This window comes from Apium graveolens, chromosome 11, assembly GCF_009905375.1.
Source record: "Apium graveolens cultivar Ventura chromosome 11, ASM990537v1, whole genome shotgun sequence".
Lineage (NCBI taxonomy): Eukaryota > Viridiplantae > Streptophyta > Magnoliopsida > Apiales > Apiaceae > Apium > Apium graveolens.
Window position 1 is genome coordinate 121,220,246 of NC_133657.1, and position 21,722 is coordinate 121,241,967.

Here is a 21,722-nt window from a genome sequence, read left to right on the forward strand (position 1 = left end):
GCCCTCCAGACCTGGGGTATAAGTATGGGGGTTACTAGCTAATAACCAAACCTGTACAATCTGATTAACAATTAATAAATAAATGAATCTAAACCCCTTTAACACTAACCAGGATCTTTTTAGGTTGAAGTATGAAAACAAGAACCACTAACTACTTTATTTTACAAAGCAAATTCAAAATCTTACAAACTCTCTTTATTACAAACCATTGTCTAACCAGTTTTAAACTAAGTTCATCTTTTATTCAAACACACATACTAACTATCTACACTCCACCTGTTCGGGCAACTCAAAGCTTTCTTCCTAGATTGGGATCAACACCTTGGGTATGAGAGGATCCCGAGGCTTGACCCGCTTCTTTACCACTCGAGTCCTGATTAGTTTCATATTCCTTCTTAACTGAAAATAATAAGGTGAATAATAACAAAAAGGAGTGAGCCAAAAATTGCTCAACGAGTCCACAAAATATAAACAGTGTTTAAGCAGTTTAAATGAAACGGTAACCTGGGTATATCCGCAAAGATATAACCCCGCGAGAGTAGAAGAAGGCTATTACTAGCGAGTTATAAATGAACTAAACTGGACACAAGTTCGCATATATACCCTGCTGATCAGCCAGGATACAGTGCAGATCTATATCCCACTATATAGATCCCGTCGGGCACCCAGACACTACGGCCCATCTCAAGCATCTGGTTATGTCTCGGTCCTTTGGATTAAGTAAACTAAACCCCCAAAGTATCATTATCCAGTCCATGGAATAACAAACGGAACAATCGGTATGCTTTGACATATTCAAATCACCAGAATATATCAATATTTGTGAGTAACAATTGGAATATGAACAATGAATTCAAATGAAAAGGAGAAATCAAGAATCGAAATGAAATATGAACAAGAAAATCAAAAGAGTGCAAGCGTGATAAGAATCTGAAGAAATATCACTATTCTGAAAGTAGAATAGGGGAAAAACTTGCCTTCTACTTGACTCACTGCAATTATGTCACCTTTGTTTATCACCGACTCAACCTGCCTTGCTGGCTTAGCTTCTGTTAGAGAAATAGACTGATTTAGTCATTTCGTACTTTAATTGCGTCTTGAATTGACTTCACATTGTTCCTATTGTCTACCCATGTGCTTATGACTGACTCGTATATTACATATTAACAAGTAAGACTTGATTAACCACATTATACATATAAGCACATAAGCACATAATCATTTTTAATAGTTAAAATAATTTTTAAGAATCAAAATCGACTCGCTGATCGCTCAACTGATCATTATCTGACTCGTTTCCTATTTTTCAGAATTTTTCGGACTCGTTTCGGCACGCAACTCAACTGATAATCAAACAAATAACAAAGTCAACTAATTTTTAGAAGAAATTAGTCTTAATATTATTTTTAATGAAAAAAATTCATTTTTCAGAGTCAAAGGGCTTTCGTTTCGCTCGAATCGGTCTAACGGTTTATTTAATATCAATTAAATATGAATAATTCAATTTATTATTCAATATAAATAATTATTATTAATTTTTAAACCCTAAAATAACTTTTAAATAATTATTTAAGAAAAATCAGAATTAAAAATGATTTTTCTATAATTTTTGGAATTAAAATAAATTTATTATGATTTATTGAAAATTATTTGATTAATTATCAAAATAATTAATCATTTTTAAATAATTAATAAATAATAAATAATTGAGAAAATAATTAAATCTGATTTTTAGAAAATATTTCAGAATTATCTATAATATAAATCAATTAATTAAATAATTAATTAATCAATTTAAAAAATAAATAAAACTGATTTTTATAATTAATAAAAATAAAAATCCAGAAACATTTGTCAGAAAATAAACTCTGACAATTTCAGATCAAACACAGGTCAACTGGACGGGTCAAACGGGTCACAATCCGGGTCTTGAAGAACATGACCTGATTTTTCCAGAATCCGGCCACCGGGCAGGATTCCGGCGAGTCAAAATCAGGCCAAAAACACAACTGTTTGATGTGTTTTTCACAGGGTTTCAATCCTAAATCATTTCACCAATCTGTTTCAGGCCAAACTCGACCAAAAAACACCCCTGAATCCCCATTTTCGGACACAACCGACATTAATTCCGGCCAAATATCGAAATCATTCATTTGGTCATGAAATTAAACGTTCTATAGTACAAATCAAAGCTAAAGAACTGTACAATCAAACCCCTGACATATCAGGAACTAAATATTCATAGAAATCACGAAGCTATGTTTTGAAAATTGAACATAAACCCTAATAATCGAATATCACTATCCAGGTATCGTTTGTTCAATTAAACACCATGAATCGATTGCAAATAACATCAGGAAGCTATATCAATCATCAAAACATCATAATAACCCTAAAATCAAAAAGCACTAATTCGAACATAAACCCTAGAAATCGAAAATAAAAAATAACGAATTACAAAATGAAATTGATACCAGAAATTGAAAGAACAGATCAAGACCTTCAATTTGAGTACTTGAATCACACGATTTGATGCATAAATCAGCTAGAAATCACAGTTTGATTCTCGACCCGATTCTGAAAATCTCGACCCAGTTTCAAAAAATTTATGATTCTTAAGTATTAATTATGATTAATTAAATAAAAATTAGGTTATTTATAGTAGTAAAATTAATACTCCTAATTAAAATTAAGGCCCTAATTCTACACTTTTTGAAATTAATAAGCCCGTAATTTTTTATTATTTTCGAGTATTAAAATTTAATTTATAAATATTTTATATATACAATATATATGCCAAAATTTCCCAAAAATTGTGAAGAATGCAAAAATACAAAGAAATGGTATAAATAAAAGTCCTATAATTTTATAAAAATAAAAATGTGATTTTTGTGGGGTTTTTAACACATAATAGGGCCCGGAAAAGTCATATTTCGCAAAACGAGAAAATTTATAAAATACCTAGATGTTTAGAATGATGCGATGGTAAAAGCCGTTTGATGAAAAATAAGGCCCATTATTTTATTTGAAATGAAAGCTATGAATGTAAAATAAAATATCAGAAAAATCTCTTAAAAATACCGGGATGACACAGGATGCACGTAACATATAGCAATTATGGTTTAACAGTAAATTCCACATAAATGCCACATTAACACATATAATTTATTATAAATATGATATAATACAGACGTAAATTTCCCAGATGTTACATTTGTTATATATATTAATTCAACCATTCTTGTTCTCTGAGTTATATTTGTTAGTTTAATTGTTAGTTATAAACAATCTTAACTTGTTATTTGTCTTAGCATTGGATAATAAGCATATTATTGTTGTATAGGTGCATATTCTTAAATTAACCAAAGAGTCTCTGTGGGAACGAATCTGATTTATATCTTATACTACTTGTGAACGCGTATAGTTGCGTGTAATTTAGCACGTATTTTCGCCCTAACAAGTTTTTGGCACCGCTACCGGGGACTTGGTGTTAATTTTTAGTTTATGTGTTTGTCATCAGTGGTCGTTAAAGTTCACTGACTCGGATTTTTTTACTTTCACGATTTATTTGTGTTTCAGGTAGTCATTACAATGGGAGATCCAGCAGCACGAACGAAAGCTTTGATGGATTTTTCTCAACCCAAGATCAAGGACATTCAATCTAGCATTGTCAGGCCAGCTATCACAGCTAATACCTTTGAGATCAAGCCTGGCATAATTCGGATGGTGCAGAACTCAATTTAGTTTGGGGGTTCTCCAACGGAAGATCCCAATATGCACATTAGGGATTTTATTGAGATCTGCGACACCTTCAAGTTCAATGGTGTTTCCGAAGATGCTGTGAAGCTGAGACTATTCTCATTCTCTCTGAGGGACAAGGCTAAGAGCTGGTTACACTCTCTACCAGCTGGTTCGATTACTACTTGGGAAGATCTTGCTCAAAAGTTTCTCACTAAATTCTTCCCTGTGGCGAAGACAGCTGCAATAAGGAATGCTCTTACTCAATTTACACAGCAATCGGGAGAATCTCTATGTGAAGCTTGGGAGCGCTACAAGGAGATGCTTAGGAAGTGTCCTCATCATGGAATGCCTGATTGGATGATCATCAATTGCTTTAATAATGGTTTGGGAGCACAATCAAGACCTATGCTCGATGCAGCATCATGTGGAGTCTTATGGGCTAAGAGCTACTATGAAGTTTATGATCTAATTGAACTGATGGCTGGTAATGAATATCAGTATCCAACTCAGAGATTGCCACATAGCAAGGTAGCACGAGTTCTTAAAGTGGATACAGCTACGGCTATCACTGCTCAACTAAAGGCGTTGTCTATGAAGATCGATTCTCTGGCTAACTATGGTGTAAATCTAGATAACCAGTGTTTGTGAGCTGTGTGCAGGTTCGCATGCGACGGAGTAATGCTCTATATCTAGTGAATCAACTCAGTTTGTGAGCAAATTTCAGAGATCGCAGCAACAAGTTCCGGACACTTATCATCCCGACAACTGGAATCATCCTAACTTCAGATGGAGCAACAATCAGAATGTGATGCAACAGCCGTTCCAGCAGTTTGGAGAAAAGCAATTCAACTCTCCTAATTCTCAGCAACAGTTTGCACCAAGACAACAACTCCAACTTCAACAACAAACTCATGATGCAGGTCTATCTTCGAATAAAAAATCTGAATTGGAGGAGTTGCGGTATATGTGCAAAAACCAGGCTCTTATATGCCAAAGCCAGGCTGTTTCTATCAAGACTCTGGAGAACCAAATAGGGCAAATTGCTAATGCCTTATTGAATCGACCAGCAGGAACGCTTTCTAGTGATACAGAAGTTCCAGGAAAGAGGGAAGCAGAAGAGCAGGTTAAGGTAATTACATTGAGGTTTGGGAAGGTTACAACCCCTGAAAAATCTCAAGTTCCATAATCTGAAGGTTTGGATGAAGAAGATGTGTAGAAGGAAGCAGAAGTGGAATCAAGGAAGAAAACTGTGGAACACACTCCTCTTGAGGGTAATACAGGGGAGAAACAGGTCTATCCTCCACCTCCTTTTCCTAAAAGGGTGCAGAAGCAGAAGTTGGATAAGAAATTTGCTAAGTTTCTGGAGGTGTTCAAGAAACTTCATATCAACACACCTTTCGCAGAAGCTCTTGAACAAATGCCTAGCTATGCGAAGTTTATGAAAGGTATTCTCTCTCAGAAAGTGAAGCTTGATGACTTAGAGACCGTTGCTCTTACAGAGGAATGCAGTACTGTGCTGCAACAGAAGTTGCCTCCGAAGCTTAAAGATCCTGGAAGCTTCATTATTCCTTGCACCATCGGAAACTTGTCATTCTACAAGTGTTTATATGATTTGGGAGCTAGCATCAATCTGACGCCCTTGTCTATCTTCAAGAAGCTTGGTCTACCTGATCCGAAGCTGACATATATGTCCTTGCAGTTGGCCGATCGTTCTATTACATATCCATGAGGCATTGTGGAGGATGTGTTGGTTAAGGTGGACAAACTTATCTTTCCTGTTAACTTTGTTATTCTTGACTTTGAGGAGGATAAGAAGATTCCGATTATCTTGGGGAGACCATTCTTAGCTACTGGCCGAACTATGATCGATGTGCAAAAAGGAGAGCTTACAATGAAGGTTCACGATCAAAAGGTCACTTTTAATGTGTTCAAGGCAGTAAAGTTACCCACAACTAAAGAGGAGTGCTTTAAAGTAGAGTGGGTCGACTCCATCATGAATTCAGAGCCTGAGCAATTGTCAAAGTCACATACCTTAGAGAGATCCTTAATAGGGGAATCAGTTATTGAAGATGAAGAAGGAGCAGAGCAAATGCAGGTTTTGAATGCACCTCCGTGGAAGAGGAAGTTGGATATGCCATTCGATTCCCTTGGGTTAGCAGAGCTGGAAATTTCTCAGGAGCGTTTTGAACCATCTATTAAAGAAGCTCCCATACTTGAGCTCAACCGACTTCCATATCAGTTGAGTTATTTATTCTTAGGGGCACCCCATGATAAGGGTCTGGGATATATTTTTGATGATGTAGAGGGTAGCCGAATGAATCCTCCAGTGCCTGCAAAGGGTTCTTCTCATGTGCAGTAGGTAGTTGATAGGACTGGTGTTGGTGATGAGCAGTACAGGCGAGTGACTAGGCGTATGGAGGCCATGCACGACATTCACCATCGTTTTGCTGTACATTTGACACAGGCTTTGGGCACTATTTTCCGAGCCACTGGTGTCGAGGTTGATTGGCCACCTGATCCTCCACCCGAGGAGGGTGATCTTTCCGACGACTAGGTATGCCTGAAATCTTTATTATTACCTTTAATGTGGACATTGAAAATTTTAAGTTTGGGGGTGATAATGTAAGGATTAATGTGTGTGTCTATATAGTTCATATAGATTCATATTGCATGTTTAGTTGTAGTTCATTCATATTTTTGCATGATTGTTCATTTAGGACATATTTGTTGCATTATTATTCATGTTATTATGTGAGTCAATATAGTTGCATTTGTATGCATATAACATGATCCCTTAGGTTGAGCTATTTCTGATTAATTGGTTGATGTTGATGTGAGTGTAGTGATGACGAATAGAGGGATGTTTAAGTCATAATGAATTGATTTGCATGCCAGAAATAAATATTTTCACAAAGTCTTATGGGGTTGTTTTTTATCTAGATCATGATCATACTTGTTTGTTGTTGAGATTTAATCACTTGCTTATATTTAGAATTTTTTCTATTCTCGTAATGACAAAATAACACTGAATTTTTAAACTAGAGAAAAGCTTGGATTTCATTGCTAGTTGTTGTAAGGCTAGGCGTCAAATGGCTAGTAGCCGGATCATATTTTTATGAGTAGTCTAGGGTTGAATGAGATGGAGCGAAACGCACTCATTCAAAAATTATGGAAAAAAAAGAAAAGAGAAAAAGAGAAAAAAAAGAAAGAAAAAAAGAAAAGAAAGTACGTGTTTATGTATAATTGATCAAGAGTGAGCTCTTTAATACTCGAGTTATTAAGTTCTAGGGGACTTTGTGCCTAGTGACCTAAGGCTTTTATAGGCTGGGATCCTCTAACCTAACGCTCACTACATGGGTATTATTGTATAAGTCTTTTGGGACCTCATTCATTGCACGGTCAAATAAACATCTCTGTTATGTGTTCAATAATAGCATGAATCCTTGTATAACTCTAGTAGAAATAAGGTGTTGAGAGTCATTATGCGTTGAACATCTATTCTGTTTATAAACTTGTGATTGTTTCAGTGATAGATAAGTTATGGTTATTGATCTAGTATCGAGAGTATATCTGTTAAGCATTCTACACACATACGTTCTGGTTTGTGAGTTGGTTTGTGGGATTTATTCGAGCTCTGTTTTGAGTCATTGCATTCTTAGAGGCATTGGCTTATTCATTTGGTTATGATTATTCTGAAGGGATCGATTGTATTATCATTTAGTTGTATTCATATAGTTGCATTCATGCATTAGGTTTGTTTTGTAGCTTTGAGTCTATTTATGCTTGAGGACAAGCATCGATTCAAGTTTGGGGGTGTGATAAGTGGATTTTATATCTACTTAGAACGCTTCATTACAAGCTTAAGTTGGTGTTTTGGACTCAAGTTGTTGGTATTTTTGATGTATTTTTGTGTTTTTTGCATCTCAGGCATTAGTTGGAGGATAAATGGAGCTTTTATTGAATATATGATGAAAAGAGTCAAGAATCTGAAGTCAAGTCCATTCCCAAATTGTAGAGGATCTCGAGAGCTTCGCATGGACTATTGGATCATCGAATTCTGATAAGCGGAACTCAACTTACAAGACAAAGAAGAAATTAGAGCAAGAATCCAGAGGCACAGCGCGCTCGCGCTGGGAAGCGGGGCGGCCGCGCCAGAAGTTCAGAAATAGAGCATGCCCGCATTGGGATAGCGCGCGGCCGCGTGAGGTCGTTTTTACAGAATCCTGATTCTAGTCTGATTTTGAGTGTCTGGAAGCCCAGAACGACCAAAAGCCTATACATATCAATAAAATCATGTTTTTAACAACAAGGAGACCAGTGAGAGCAATAAGAAGACCTAGAGAGCACGAGACAACTATGAAGAAGAAGACTTTTATTTTCTTTAATATAGTTGATACTTGGATGCTTGTTTTTGATTTGTTCTTGAACCCTAGTACTCTTATATTATTTATTATCATGCTTTCATTGGAACCCATGGTGATGATGAGTTCGATTATGAACTAATCGTTATCGTGGGGTTCTAACGGATTTACTTATGAATTTCTATAGTTAATTGTTTTAATATCTTAGTGTGTGATGATTGATTGATAACCTAGTATTGGTTGTGGTTATTCATCTTATGTGCGTAGCTAACATATAAGATAGCGTGTTAATCTCTATTGAAGCGACAGTGAATATAGAGGTTTAGAACTTGCGATGCTAGCATAGGTTCATGTGTTATTATTATGCATGATTCGTAGGTAATTTTAACCATCTTACTTGCCCTGTGTAATCACGATAGATAACTTGTGCATTAAACCGTTATGTTTTCAATTGGTGTCTATTCAACTTCTATCTCTTTTATGGATGGTTGGTAGTAGTGTATTCGTACAACAAAAGTTGGCGTTTACTAGTTTCGTGTTATCTGATTAGTGTCATCACCATTACATGCTAAGGTTAAGAATGACAAGGCTATTGAATGAAGTATCTAATGAAGTTAGAATCCCATGTTTGTCATATATATTAATTCAACCATTCTTGTTCTCTTAGTTATAATTGTTAGTTATAAACAATCTCAACTTGTTATTTGTCTTAGTATTGGATAATAACCATATCATTGTTGCATAGGTGCATATTCTTAAATTAACCAAAGAGTCTTTGTGGGAACGAATATGATTTATATCTTATACTAATTGCGAACGCGTATACTTGCGTGTAATTTAGCGCGTATTTTCGCCCTAACAACATCTGCAATAAACAGATACAAAACAAGCTGCAAGGGGGAGCAATCAATTGCTCAACAGTACCACTATATGAATAACAAGTAAACATTGTATATAAAAATGATATAGGAACATATATCATAACTCGTTTATGAAAACAGTAAAACAGGTACAAACTAGATGTCAAAACTAGCATACTCTGAAAAAAAACAATATCATCTGTAGTGTGTTGTGTAAAAACACCAGAGTCCAATTTTAGCATGCTATTTCCTTTCCAAAACCATTATCCCCTTACAGGAACCATAAGTCATTTGTCCCGTTACGGGGACCACAAAACCGTTTGTTCCGTTACGGGAACCGCTAAACCAAAATCAGATATATAACTGGACGAATCCTAGGGATAGCTGATCAGTCTATCCCACCACAACCTGTTTCGGAACTCAGAGACTAGCTAGGTCTTTGTTACGCTGGACTAAGCGGTTTAAATATGGCACGCAACCGACTTAGCCTCTTACGCAAACCCGCTGGACCGTTACGGGCCTCTTACGCAACCATCCAATATATGATCCGTTTTTATCCAGTTTTCAAAATCAATTATACCTATCTCTTTTTAAACAATAATATCACAACACACATTCTAAAATCTTTCCAATTTAATCACAATCTAGAGATAGGCATTTTCAGAAGTTACTTTTCCCCAAAACTTTAGTTAATAAAACATATTTAAATACGGGGAATACGTAACTTAAAACATTCTGTTCCAGTACATAAATTAAATCAACAATTATTTATATATGCTGAACAGTAAAAGACTGTTCAGGGGTACTTGCCTTGTGAAGCTTTACACTAACCCTGGCTTGGCTCTAAACCGACTTCAACTACTGGGTCATTCGACTCGAACCTACAGAATCGAAACAACCTAGGTTAAACGATAGGTTATGCTTGACTTATCCTCACTAGACTAATTACCCAACGATACAATTCCCGACTCGTACACGATCGCATAATAATAATATACACGTAACAAGTAGGGTTCAATTTGTATTTATTTAGATATATACACTCGATTTGTATTTAAAAGTAATTTTTAGAAAAATTTGGACAACGACTCCTCTATTTATAGACCTACCCGTCGAAACATCAATCGTCGACAATTCCCAACAAGTCACCATTCACAACCGTAACGCAACTTAGATTCCCAAATTCATTTATATATATAATCGGTAACGCCAATTATTTTGTTTATTTATAAAATTTAGGACTCAAAACAAAGTCATCACCATCCACCGTTCGCTCATAACGAGTCATTGCGGACATCGGTAAAATTCGTCGGTACCCGATAAATTTCGGGTTTCCATACGAATCTCACCGATTTCTTTGAATAAAATTAATCGCACGGAACTATTTATATCACGAATATTACTCAAAATTCCTGCAAAATAATTATAATAATTAATAAAAAATGCCATCATCAACACACGCGTATACACGCGCTGCATACACAGGGAACCGAAACCCATGCTGGAAAAATACAGGGATGGCAACACCACCACTAACACAGACCACAAACACGCACATACAACACAACCACACACACACACTCACACAACACACACAAAATACACACACACACATATGTATATATAAATATACACAATTGACTGAACTACCAAGCTCACCGGAATAAGATCACGGCAGCGGCAATCGAGCAAGGAAGCAACATGGAAGAAAGAAAAGGGAAGAGCAGGAGCAAATGTAGCAAAGAAACCGAGAAGAAACGCGGGAGAGAAACTGAGATGGAAGAAGAAGAAACAGTCAAGCACAGGAGTGAAAGAAAAGGGGGTGGGGGTTATTTTATATTTTTTTTCAATCCCCTGCTAACATATATCAAATGGGATGGATACGTGTCAAAATTAATGTATAAATTTTTGATATTCCCTAATATCGAATAGTCTGAATTTTCTGGCTGACATCCGTAAATAATTGTATCGAGGTGCATATAAATCAATTTCAGAAGATTACAACAATAATCTTAAAATAATAGAAATATCCCGAAGTTTATAAAACATAACTTCCGAAATTTTAAAACAATTTCTGAAATGTAGTTTATACCCACGTTTATCAATTAAATGAAACAACGCGCATGTGAAATTAATCCCAAAAATTTCCAAAATAATTTTAAAATTCTCAGAATATTGTAAACTTAATAAAATATGAGTTTCATGATTTTTTGAAGAATCCTGGAATTAGATATGGATTTTACAAATAAACACAATCAGAAAATCATTTAAAAATAAATAATTAGTAAAATATTGATTTGTAAATTTTATAAAATCCCAAAAATAATTATTGAAATTATAAAATCATAAAAACAATTTTAAAGATAATCTAAATATTTTTGAAAATAAATTGCCATAAATTCACTTTTAAAAACAAAACATAAATCATATGGTGCCACAAACAATTATACAAACAATCCACCCATCCCAACAATAACATATAAATAATAATAAATAAAACACAGAGGTAAAAACAATATACAATTCTTTATTTAATTAATTACGCAATAGTTACACATTTAAATATCACAAAATATACGAGTCGTTATATCCTCCCCCCTTTAAAAAGATCCTGTCCCCAGAATCTTAACTAATTAAACAAGTGAGAATATTTGTCAAGCATAGCTGACTCTAACTCCCAGGTAGACTCTTCTACCCTAGGGTTTCTCCAAAGTACTTTAACTATAGGAATAGATTTATTTCTAAGCACACGCTCCTTACGATCTAATATCCGGATTGGTCGCTCCATATATGACAGATCTGATTGAAGCTCGATCGGTTCATACTCAATTAATTGATTCGAATCAGGGATATACGGCTTCAACATGGATACGTGGAACACATTATGAAGATGCTGCAACTGTAGAGGTAACGCTATCTCGTACGCAACCTTTCCTATTTGCTTCAAAACTTCGAATGGTCCTATATATACCTTGGGCTAAGCTTACCTTTATGTCCAAATCGAACTAACCCTTTCCATGGCGATATCTTTAGCAATACTAGTGACCCTATCTCAAAATTCATGTCCTTCCGATGTAAATCTGCATTCTTCCTCTGTCTATCTTGGGCGGCTTCCAATCTTTTCTGAATTAATGCCACTACATCTCTAGTATGTTGTACTAACTCAGGTCCTAACACTTTCTTTTCTCCTACTTCATCCCAATACAAGGGTGATCTGCATTTACGTCCATATAATGCTTCGTAGGGTGGCATTCCGATGCTAGCATTGTAGCTATTGTTATAAGAAAACTCAATCAACGGTAGATGGTCATCCTAGTTTCCCTTGAAATTCAAAACACAAACCCTTAACATATCTTCTATTATCTGAATCATTCTCTCACTTTGGCCATTTGTCTAAGGATGATAAGCAGTGCTCATATTTAACTTAGTTCCTAAACACTCTTGAAACTTGGTCCGAAATCTTAAATTGAATCTTGGGTCTCAGTCTGATACGATGGACACGGGAACTCCATATTTGGTTACTATTTCATCCAAATACATTTTAACCAACTTTTCCAAAAAATATCTCTCGTTAATAGGGAGGAAATATGCTGGCTTGGTCAATCTGTCGATGATTACTGAAATAGCGTCATGATTCAACTTTGTCTTTGGCAATCCTACCACAAAATCCATGGCAATCTCTTCCCATTTCCACTATGGAATCTCCAAAGGTTGCAATAATTCACTGGGCCTTTTATGTTCTGCTTTTACCGTCTGGCACACGTGACATTTGCTAACCCAATCCGCAATCTCCTCCTTCATTCTTGGCCACCAGAAGTTCTTCTTTAAGTCTTGATATATCTTGGTACTCCCCGGGTGGATAGAGAATCTAGAATTATGAGCATCTCGTAAAACCTCATTCTTCAATTCAGTCATATTGGGGATCCATATTCTTGAGGAAAACCTGAACATACCTTTGCTATCCTTTCGAGTACAAACTTCTTCTCCTGTCAAATTATCCAGTCCTTTGTTCATAACTTCCTCTTGACACCTTCTTATTCTTTCCATCAATTCTGGCTGAAAAGTAATCTCATACAAATGCTCTTTATTGCTTTCTGGCATTCGAAATTCAATTTTCAGCTTCTCTAATTCCCTTGCGAGTCCTTTAGAAACTTTAATCTCATTCAACCTTTCCTTCCTGCTTAAGGCATCTGCTACCACATTAGCTTTTCTCGGATGATAGTTGATGGAACAATCATAATCCTTGATCAGCTCCAACCATCCTCGTTATCTCATGTTTAAGTCCTTCTGGGTGAATATATACTTTAAGCTTTTATGATCTGTGTAGATGTCATATTTTTCTCCGTACAAATAATGCCTCCATAGCTTTAACACGAACACTATTGCAGCTAACTCAAAGTCATGCACGAGATACTTCTGCTCATAGGGTTTTAACTGCTTGGACACATACGCAATAACCTTATCATGTTGCATTAACACACAGCCTAATCCTTTCAGAGAAGCGTCACTCTAGATCACGAAATTTCCGGTTTCATCCGGTAATGCTAACACAAGTGTTGTCACTAATCTTTTCTTCAATTCCTGGAAACTTTCTTCACACTTCTCAGTCCAAACGAACCTCTCATTTTTCCTGGTCAGTTTAGTCAATGGAGTTGTAATCTTGGCAAAGTCCTTCACAAATCTTAGGTAATAACCTGCTAATCCAAGAAAACTTCTAACTTTCGTCAGAGTCTTCGACTGCTCCCATCTGGGTACAACTTCAATCTTCACGGGATCCACTTTAATACCATCCCTTCCCACTATATGACCCAAAAACTGAACTTCCTCCAACCAAAATTCACATTTCAAAAACTTAGCGTATGACTGCTTTTCCTTCAGCCTTTGCAGAGCAATCCTTAGGTGTTCGGCATGGTCGTCTTTGGTCTTTGAATAGATGGGGATGTCATCAATAAATACAATAACAAACTTATCCAGATATTCCTTATACACCCGATTCATTAAATCCATAAAAGCTGCTGGTGTAATAGTCAATCCAAATGACATCACCAAGAACTCATAATGGCCATACCTGGTTCGGAATACAGTCTTCAGTATATCCTCAGGCTTGATTTTAAGCCGGTGATAGCCCGATCTTAAATCAATCTTCTAAAAACAACATGCTCCTTTAAGTTGATCAAACAAGTCATCAATCCTGGGTAGGGGATACTTATTCTTGATGGTTAACTTGTTCTGTTCCCGATAATCGATACATAACCTCATACTTTCGTCTTTGTTCTTTACGAATAATACTGGTGCACCCCACGGGGATACACTTGGTCTAATTACCCCTTTATCCAAAAGTTCCTGAAGTTATTTAGCTAGTTCTTTCATTTCCACTGGGGCCATATGATAGGGAGCCTTTGAAACTGGTTCTGCTCCCGGAATTAGGTCAATAGAGAAATCAATCTCACGATCGGGCAATAATCCTGGAAATTCGTCTGGAAAAACATCCAAAAATTCACTAACTACTGGAATCTCATCCAAATTGGGTGTTTTTTTCTCAGTGTCCACGACATGGGCTAAGTATGCCTCACATCCTTGGCTCAATAGTTTTCTTACTTCTACTACTGAGAGAAATTTTTTTCCTGCTTCTGTCCTTGGTAAGTTACTCTAACATTATCTTCTGTATACAACATAATTTTCTTTTTCTTATAATCAATATTTTCCTTATGCCGAGACAATCAATCCATTCCTAGAATCACATCAAATTCTCCTAGATTAAAGGATATTAGGTTCACTAAAAAGGAATGCCCACAGATTTCTAATTGACACCTTGGGAAAAATTGGCTTATTAAAACTTTATCTTGGTTGGCTACTTCTATAGTCAAGGACTCAGCTAAATCTTCTAGCATCAAATCCATATTACTTACACATTCTTTAGATATAAAAGACTTAGACGCTCCTGAGTCAAACAAAACTTTAACAGGCACGAAATTAAGAGAAAGCATACCTGCAACAACATCCGAATCCTGAGCATTAGATCTCTTGGTCATCTTGAAGGTTCTAGCTCTTGCTGTGTTGGTTTCCGGTCCTTGGGATGCACTACCTTCTATGCTTCCCTGAGTAGAAACCTTGCAGTTTCTAGCAATGTGTCCAACCTTACTGCACTTAAAGCAGGTAACTCCGGGGTTCCCTGAATTACATTCTGACACATAATGGCCTTTTTGATCACACTTAAAACACTGGACATCCTTTCTGCATTGACCACTATGCTTCTTACCAAATGACTTATATTCCACAGTTGTCTTGGTTGACTGAGCTGGGGCGGAAGCAATTGAGGTAACACCGAAACTTGTCTGGGAAAAACCTTGTCTCCTGAATCTCTTGTTTCTATTTCGACCAAATTTTCTTGGGAACTTCTGACTGGACTCCTCTCGATCCGCCTTATCAGTACCACTATCAAACTTCCTCTTCTTATCATTTCTCTCTTTGGAGGCCAGTCTCTGATCACTCTCAATCACTAGGGCGGCCTAAACTACAGAGGTATACGTCTTGAGCTGCAGGGCCACCACTCCACTACGAACTTCAGGCTTCAGTCCTTATTGAAACCTCCTAGCTTTCTGAATCTCAGTATTCACATATCCAGGGGCTAGTGGTCCAATTGCGTAAACTTGGCCTCATACCCATCCACACTCTTCTGTCCTTGCTTCAATTCCAAAAAATCTACTTCCAACTGACTCTGTAAGCAATCCGGAAAATACTTTTCTAGAAATAGTTCTGTAAATCTTGCCCAAGAAATAGGACCCTCTCCTTCTAGTGCACGCGTAGATTCCCACCAAAAATTTACTTCACCCTTGAGAAAATAACTAGCATAATCCGTCTTAGAATTATCACTGACCTGAATGAGGGTGAAGGCTTTCTCCATTTCCTTAAGCCAAACTCTAGCAGCAATCAGGTCTACCTCACCCTTAAACTCTGGGGGTTTAACTGACTGAAAGGACTTGAAACTCATAATTTGGTTTGGCTCTCTCGGCTGGGGTTGCTGTTGAAGCTGCAACTGTTGTTGGATTTTTTGGTGCTGTTGTTGTATGAATTGCTGCTGTTGTTGCTGCTGTTGCACAAATTGCTGTTACTGCTGCTAGAATTTTCGTGCTGCTGAGCCATCTGATTAGACTGTTGGTGCAGCCAATCTAGTAATCCATCCATGGCTGGGCCCCATCAGAGTTCTTGCTGGGGGAATTGGACGGGATATTCTTCTTGGGAGGCATTCTCCTAAAACACAACAAAAAGGTTTTATATGAAAATTATGCCCCCGGATAGCAACATTTTTATGCGTCAGGAGAATGCTGTCACAATAAAATACTCCCTTCCTTGATTACTTGGGGTCCATCCACGATGCATAACTAAATTTAACAAAATCCAGCAACAAATACAACAATAACAGTAACAATAATGACAATAGTGCAAAGAAAATAAAACCAACAACAACTATATAATAAAAGAACTGTAATACAACAACAGTACAAATCCATCCAGAAACTACAGTACAACACTAGAAATAAACTGAGTACACAACAAAATTGGTTGTCATAGCAGCCTCCGTCTAATACAAGCTACAGCAAGATAATATACATATATGGTAGAACTTCTACAAACCAACTCCAAGCTCTATATCTCACTGCGGCAACTCTGATCTAACCACTGCCACTGCCACCGATAGACCCTAACTCAAATACCAACCAGTTCACTAGATCCTGATACTGAACATCCCTGAACTCTGAGCTAATGAAATGGTCAATGGTCAGGGCTCTCTCTACAGCAGCCTGAGTCAAGGATTGCACTCGCTCCTGAACATCGGGTGAAGGGGCAAGGATGCCCTGAAAAGGCCCTACCGGTATATGGTCAAGCTATGCCACTGACCTCGAGAATAGTAGATACTGACCTTCGTACCCAACGAGGACGGGCACTAGGTCCTGACACACCTCCTGGTACAACTGGATGAGCTGGTGGGGGAGGCATGAGAGTCTCCTTAGCTATAACATCTAAAGTCCTCTGAGAGTCTGAACTATCTGAATCAAACCTGTTCTCCCGAGATGGAGAACTGGAAATCACAATGGGCCACTTCCAACAATATAAATATATAGGGAAGATACAACAAGGTTAAGGCAAGTCTATTAAAATATTAATAGATGTCAGGGTAACGCCATCGGAACCCTCGACTGACACTTAGGGTTGCTCCTCTAAATGAGTTGCTGACTCACACTTTAGGACACACTTCTAAACCTTTTTGACTTAATCGTTAACCTACATCAGGGACTTGAACCTGTAGCTCTGATACCAACTGTGACGGCCTCAACCCCGGGGTCAGGGGCTGACGTCACTAAAATATAACAAACCACCAATATAAACTACTAATTAAACATTATTATATAAACACAACCCCAAACCAGGATCCGATACAGGTTCAAGTATTATTTAGGTTATAACACAACATCTAATTTATTCTATAACATGACACTCTAACTTATTACAGCAACTCATCAGACCTTAGGGTCTGATACAAACTACCTTAGAGGAGCCGGGACCGGAGGGGGCTGATACTCTATTCTGCGCTGGTCTTCTAGACATCTGCAATAAACAGATACAAAATATGCTGCAAGGGTGAGCAATCAATTGATCAACAGTACCACACTATGAATAACAAGTAAACAGTGTATATAAAATGATATAGGAACAAATATCATAACTCGTTTATGAAAATAGTAAAACAGATACAAACTGGATGTCAAAACTAGCATGCTCTGAAAAAAATAATATCATCTGTTGTGTGCTATGTAAAAATACCAGAGTCCAATTTTAGCATGCTATTTCCTTTCCAAAACCATTGTCCCCTTACGGGAACCATAAATCATCTGTCCCGTAATGGGGACCACAAAACCGTTTGTTCCGTTACAGGATCTACGAAACCAAAATCAGATATATAATTGGAAGAATCCTAGGGACAGCTGATCAGTCTATCCCACCACAACCTGTTCCGGAACTCAGAGACTAGCTAGGTCTCTGTCACGCTGGACTAAGCGGTTTAAGCTGGGCCGTTACGGACTTCGTATGCAACCATCCAATATCTGATCCATTTTTATCCAGTTTTCAAAATCAATTATACCTATCTCTTTTTAAATAATTATATCACAACACACATTCTAAAATCTTTCCAATTTAATCACAATCTAAAGATAGGCATTTTCAGAAGTTATTTTTCCCAAGACATCAGTTAATAAAATATATTTAAATACGGGGAATACGTAACTTAAAACATTTTGTTCTAGTACATAAATTAAATCAACAATTATTCATATATGCTGAATAATAAAAGATTGTTCTGTGGTAATTGCCTTGCGAAACTTTAAACTAACACTGGCTTGGCTCTAAACCGACTTCAACTACTGGGTCCTTCGACTCGAACCTACAGAATCGAAACAACCTAGGTTAAACAACCGGTTATGCTTGACTTATCCTCACTAGACTAATTACCCAACGATACGATTCCCCACTCGTACATAATCACATAATAATAATATACACGTAACAATCAGGGTTCAATTTGTATTTATTTAGATATATACACTCGATTCGTATTTAAAAGTAATTTTTAGAAAAATTTGGACAGCGACTCCTCTATTTATAGACCTACCCGTCGAAACATCAATCGACGATAATTCCCAACAAGTCACCATTCACAACCGCAACACAATTTAGATTCCCAAATTCATTTATATACATAATCGGTTACGCGAATTATTTTGTTTATTTATAAAATTTAGGACTCAGAACAAAGTCATCACCGTCCACCATTCACTCGTAACGAGTCATTGCGGATGGCGGTAAAATTCGTCGGTACCTGATAAATTTCGGGTTTCCATACGAGTCTCACCGATTTCTTCGAATAAAATTAATCGCACAGAACTATTTATATCCCGAATATTACTCAAAATTCCTGCAAACTAATTATAATAATTAATAAAAAAAATCCATCATCAACACACGCGTATACACGCGATGCATACACAGGGAACCGAAACCCATGCCGGAAAAACACAGGGACAACAACACCACCAACAACACAGACCACAGACACACACACACCACAATCACACACACACACACACACACTCACACAACACACACACAAAACAAACACACACACGTATATATATATATATACACAATTGACTAAACTACCAAGCTCACCGGAATAAGATCACAACGGAGACAATCGAGCAAGGAAGCAACATGGATGAAAGAAAAGGGAAGAGCAGGAGCAAATGAAGCAAAGAAACCGAGAAGAAATGCGGGAGAGAGACCGAGATGGAAGAAGAAGAAACAGCCGAGCACAAGGGTGAAAGAAAAGGGGGTGAGGTTTGTTTTTTATTTTTTTTTCAATCCCCTGCTAACACGTATCAAATGGGATGGATACGTGTCAAAATTATTGTATAGAATTTTGACACGTGTCCCCTAATATCGAATAGTCTGAATTTTCTAGCTCACATCCGTAAATAAATGTATCGAGGTGCACATAAATCAGTTTCAGATGATTACAAAAATAATCTTAAAATAATAAAAATATCCCGAAGTTTATAAAACATAAATTCCGAAATTTTAAAACAATTTCTGAAATGCAGTTTATACCCGCGTTTATCAATTGAACGAAATAACGCGTGGGTGAAATTAATCCCAAAAATTTTCAAAATAATTTTAAAATTCTCAGAATATTATAAACTTAATAAAATATGAGTTTCATGATTTTTTGAAGAATTCTGGAATTAAATATGGATTTTACAAATAAACACAATCAGAAAATCATTTAAAAATAAATAATTAGCAAAATATTGATTTGTAAATTTTATAAAATCCCAAAAATAATTATTGAAATTATAAAATCATAAAAATAATTTTAAAGATAATCCAAATATTTTTGAAAATAAAATTTCCATAAATTCACTTATAGAAACAAAACATAAATCATATGGTGCCACAAACAATTATACAAACAATCCACACATCCCAACAATCACATATAAATAATAATAATAAATAAAACACAGAGATCAAAATCAATATACAGTTCTTTATTTAATTAATTACGCAATAGTTACACATTTAAATATCACAAAATATACGAGTCGTTATGTTAGTCGCTAAACACGCGCTAATAATTCACGCAAGTATACATGTTCGTAAGTAATATAGAATCTTTTCTAGTTCATTCCCACAGAGACTGGCGTTGGTTAACTATGTAATTTATGCACTTAAGCAACAATGTATGGTTATTATTCAATGCTAAGACGATAACAATTTGGGTTGTCATAACTAAGAATTAAGCTAACAATTATAACTAAGAAAATAAGATTGACTGAATTAATATATATGACAAACATGGGATTCTAACTTCATTAAATACTTCATTCAATAGCCTTATTGTTCTTAACCTTAACATGCAATGGTGATAACACTAATCAGACAACACGAAACTGATAAGCGCCAACTTTCATTGTACGAATACCCTACTACCAAACATCCACAAAAGAGATAGAAGTTGAATAGATACCAATTATATTAAGACCCTATATGTCTCAACATAACGGTTTAAGCACAAGTTATCTATCATGATTACATAGGGCAAGTAAGATGGGTAAAATTACCTACAAATCATGCATAACAATAACACATGAACCTATGCTAGCATGGCAAGTTCTAAATCCTTAAATTCACTGTCACTTCATTAAGAATTAACACGCTATCTTACAAGTTCGTGACTCTTATAAGATGAATAAGCACAACCAAAACTAGGTTATCATACAATCACCACACACCAAGGCATCGAAACAATTTAACTAAAGAAATCCATAAATAAATCCACTAGAACCCCATGATAATGATTAGCCCATAATCGGACTCATCATCAACGTGGGTTCCGATGAAAGCATGGTATAATAAACGTAGTCTTTATAATAAATAAACAAAACCAAGTACGAAACAAGATTAAAGGTTCACAAGTAAGAAAACTAGCATCCAAGTTATAACTTAAAACAAAGATTCATAAGTAAAGATAAGATCTTCTTCATCTCCGTTGAATCGTGCTAATACGGTCTTCTTACGGCTCTCCTTGCGCTCTAGTACGTCTCTCTCATGAAAACGTTCTTTTTTGAATATATATAGCAACCCTAATCAATCTGGAAGTCTCCCAATTAGAATTGCACTAGAATCAGGATTCAAAACTTTCGCACCGGTGCGGCCGCGCTATCACAACGCGGGCACGCTGTCATTCTGGAATCCTGGCGCGACTGCGCGCTATCACAGCGCGGGCACGCCGTCTTTCTTGGAAAAACTCAGAATTCATCTTTTTCATTGCTACTTCGAGCCAGCTTTCCATGAGCTTTTATTCCAACACCACCTTGACACCAAATTAGTACCAAAATAATGTTAATTCACCTGATTACCTAGATAATGCCTGAAATGCAAAAACACTAGAAAACACATTAAAACACTTAATAACTTGAGTACAAATGCATCAATTCAAAGCTTATTAGAGCATAATAAAGTATCATAAATGCCACTCAACACGTTATAAGAGTGATTGGCCATCCTGATAAATAACAACATTTTCTTCTTCAAACGAGTGTAGTTAGCTTTATCAAATGTAGGAATTTTGATGCTACTGATTTTCTGTGTATTCATTCTTCCAAGATCTTGAATCTGTTTACTTTCAGATTTTGCTCTAATA

General features: G+C 36.3%; 1 non-coding gene across 1 annotated transcript; it reads right to left on the reverse strand.

Annotated features, from left to right (window-relative positions):
* Positions 1 to 3,981: 3,981 nt before the first annotated feature.
* LOC141699461 (small nucleolar RNA R71) lies at positions 3,982 to 4,088 on the reverse strand. Its single transcript, XR_012565924.1, has one exon. It is a non-coding gene; the product is annotated as a small nucleolar RNA R71 (small nucleolar RNA).
* Between the last annotated feature and the right edge of the window lie 17,634 nt (positions 4,089 to 21,722).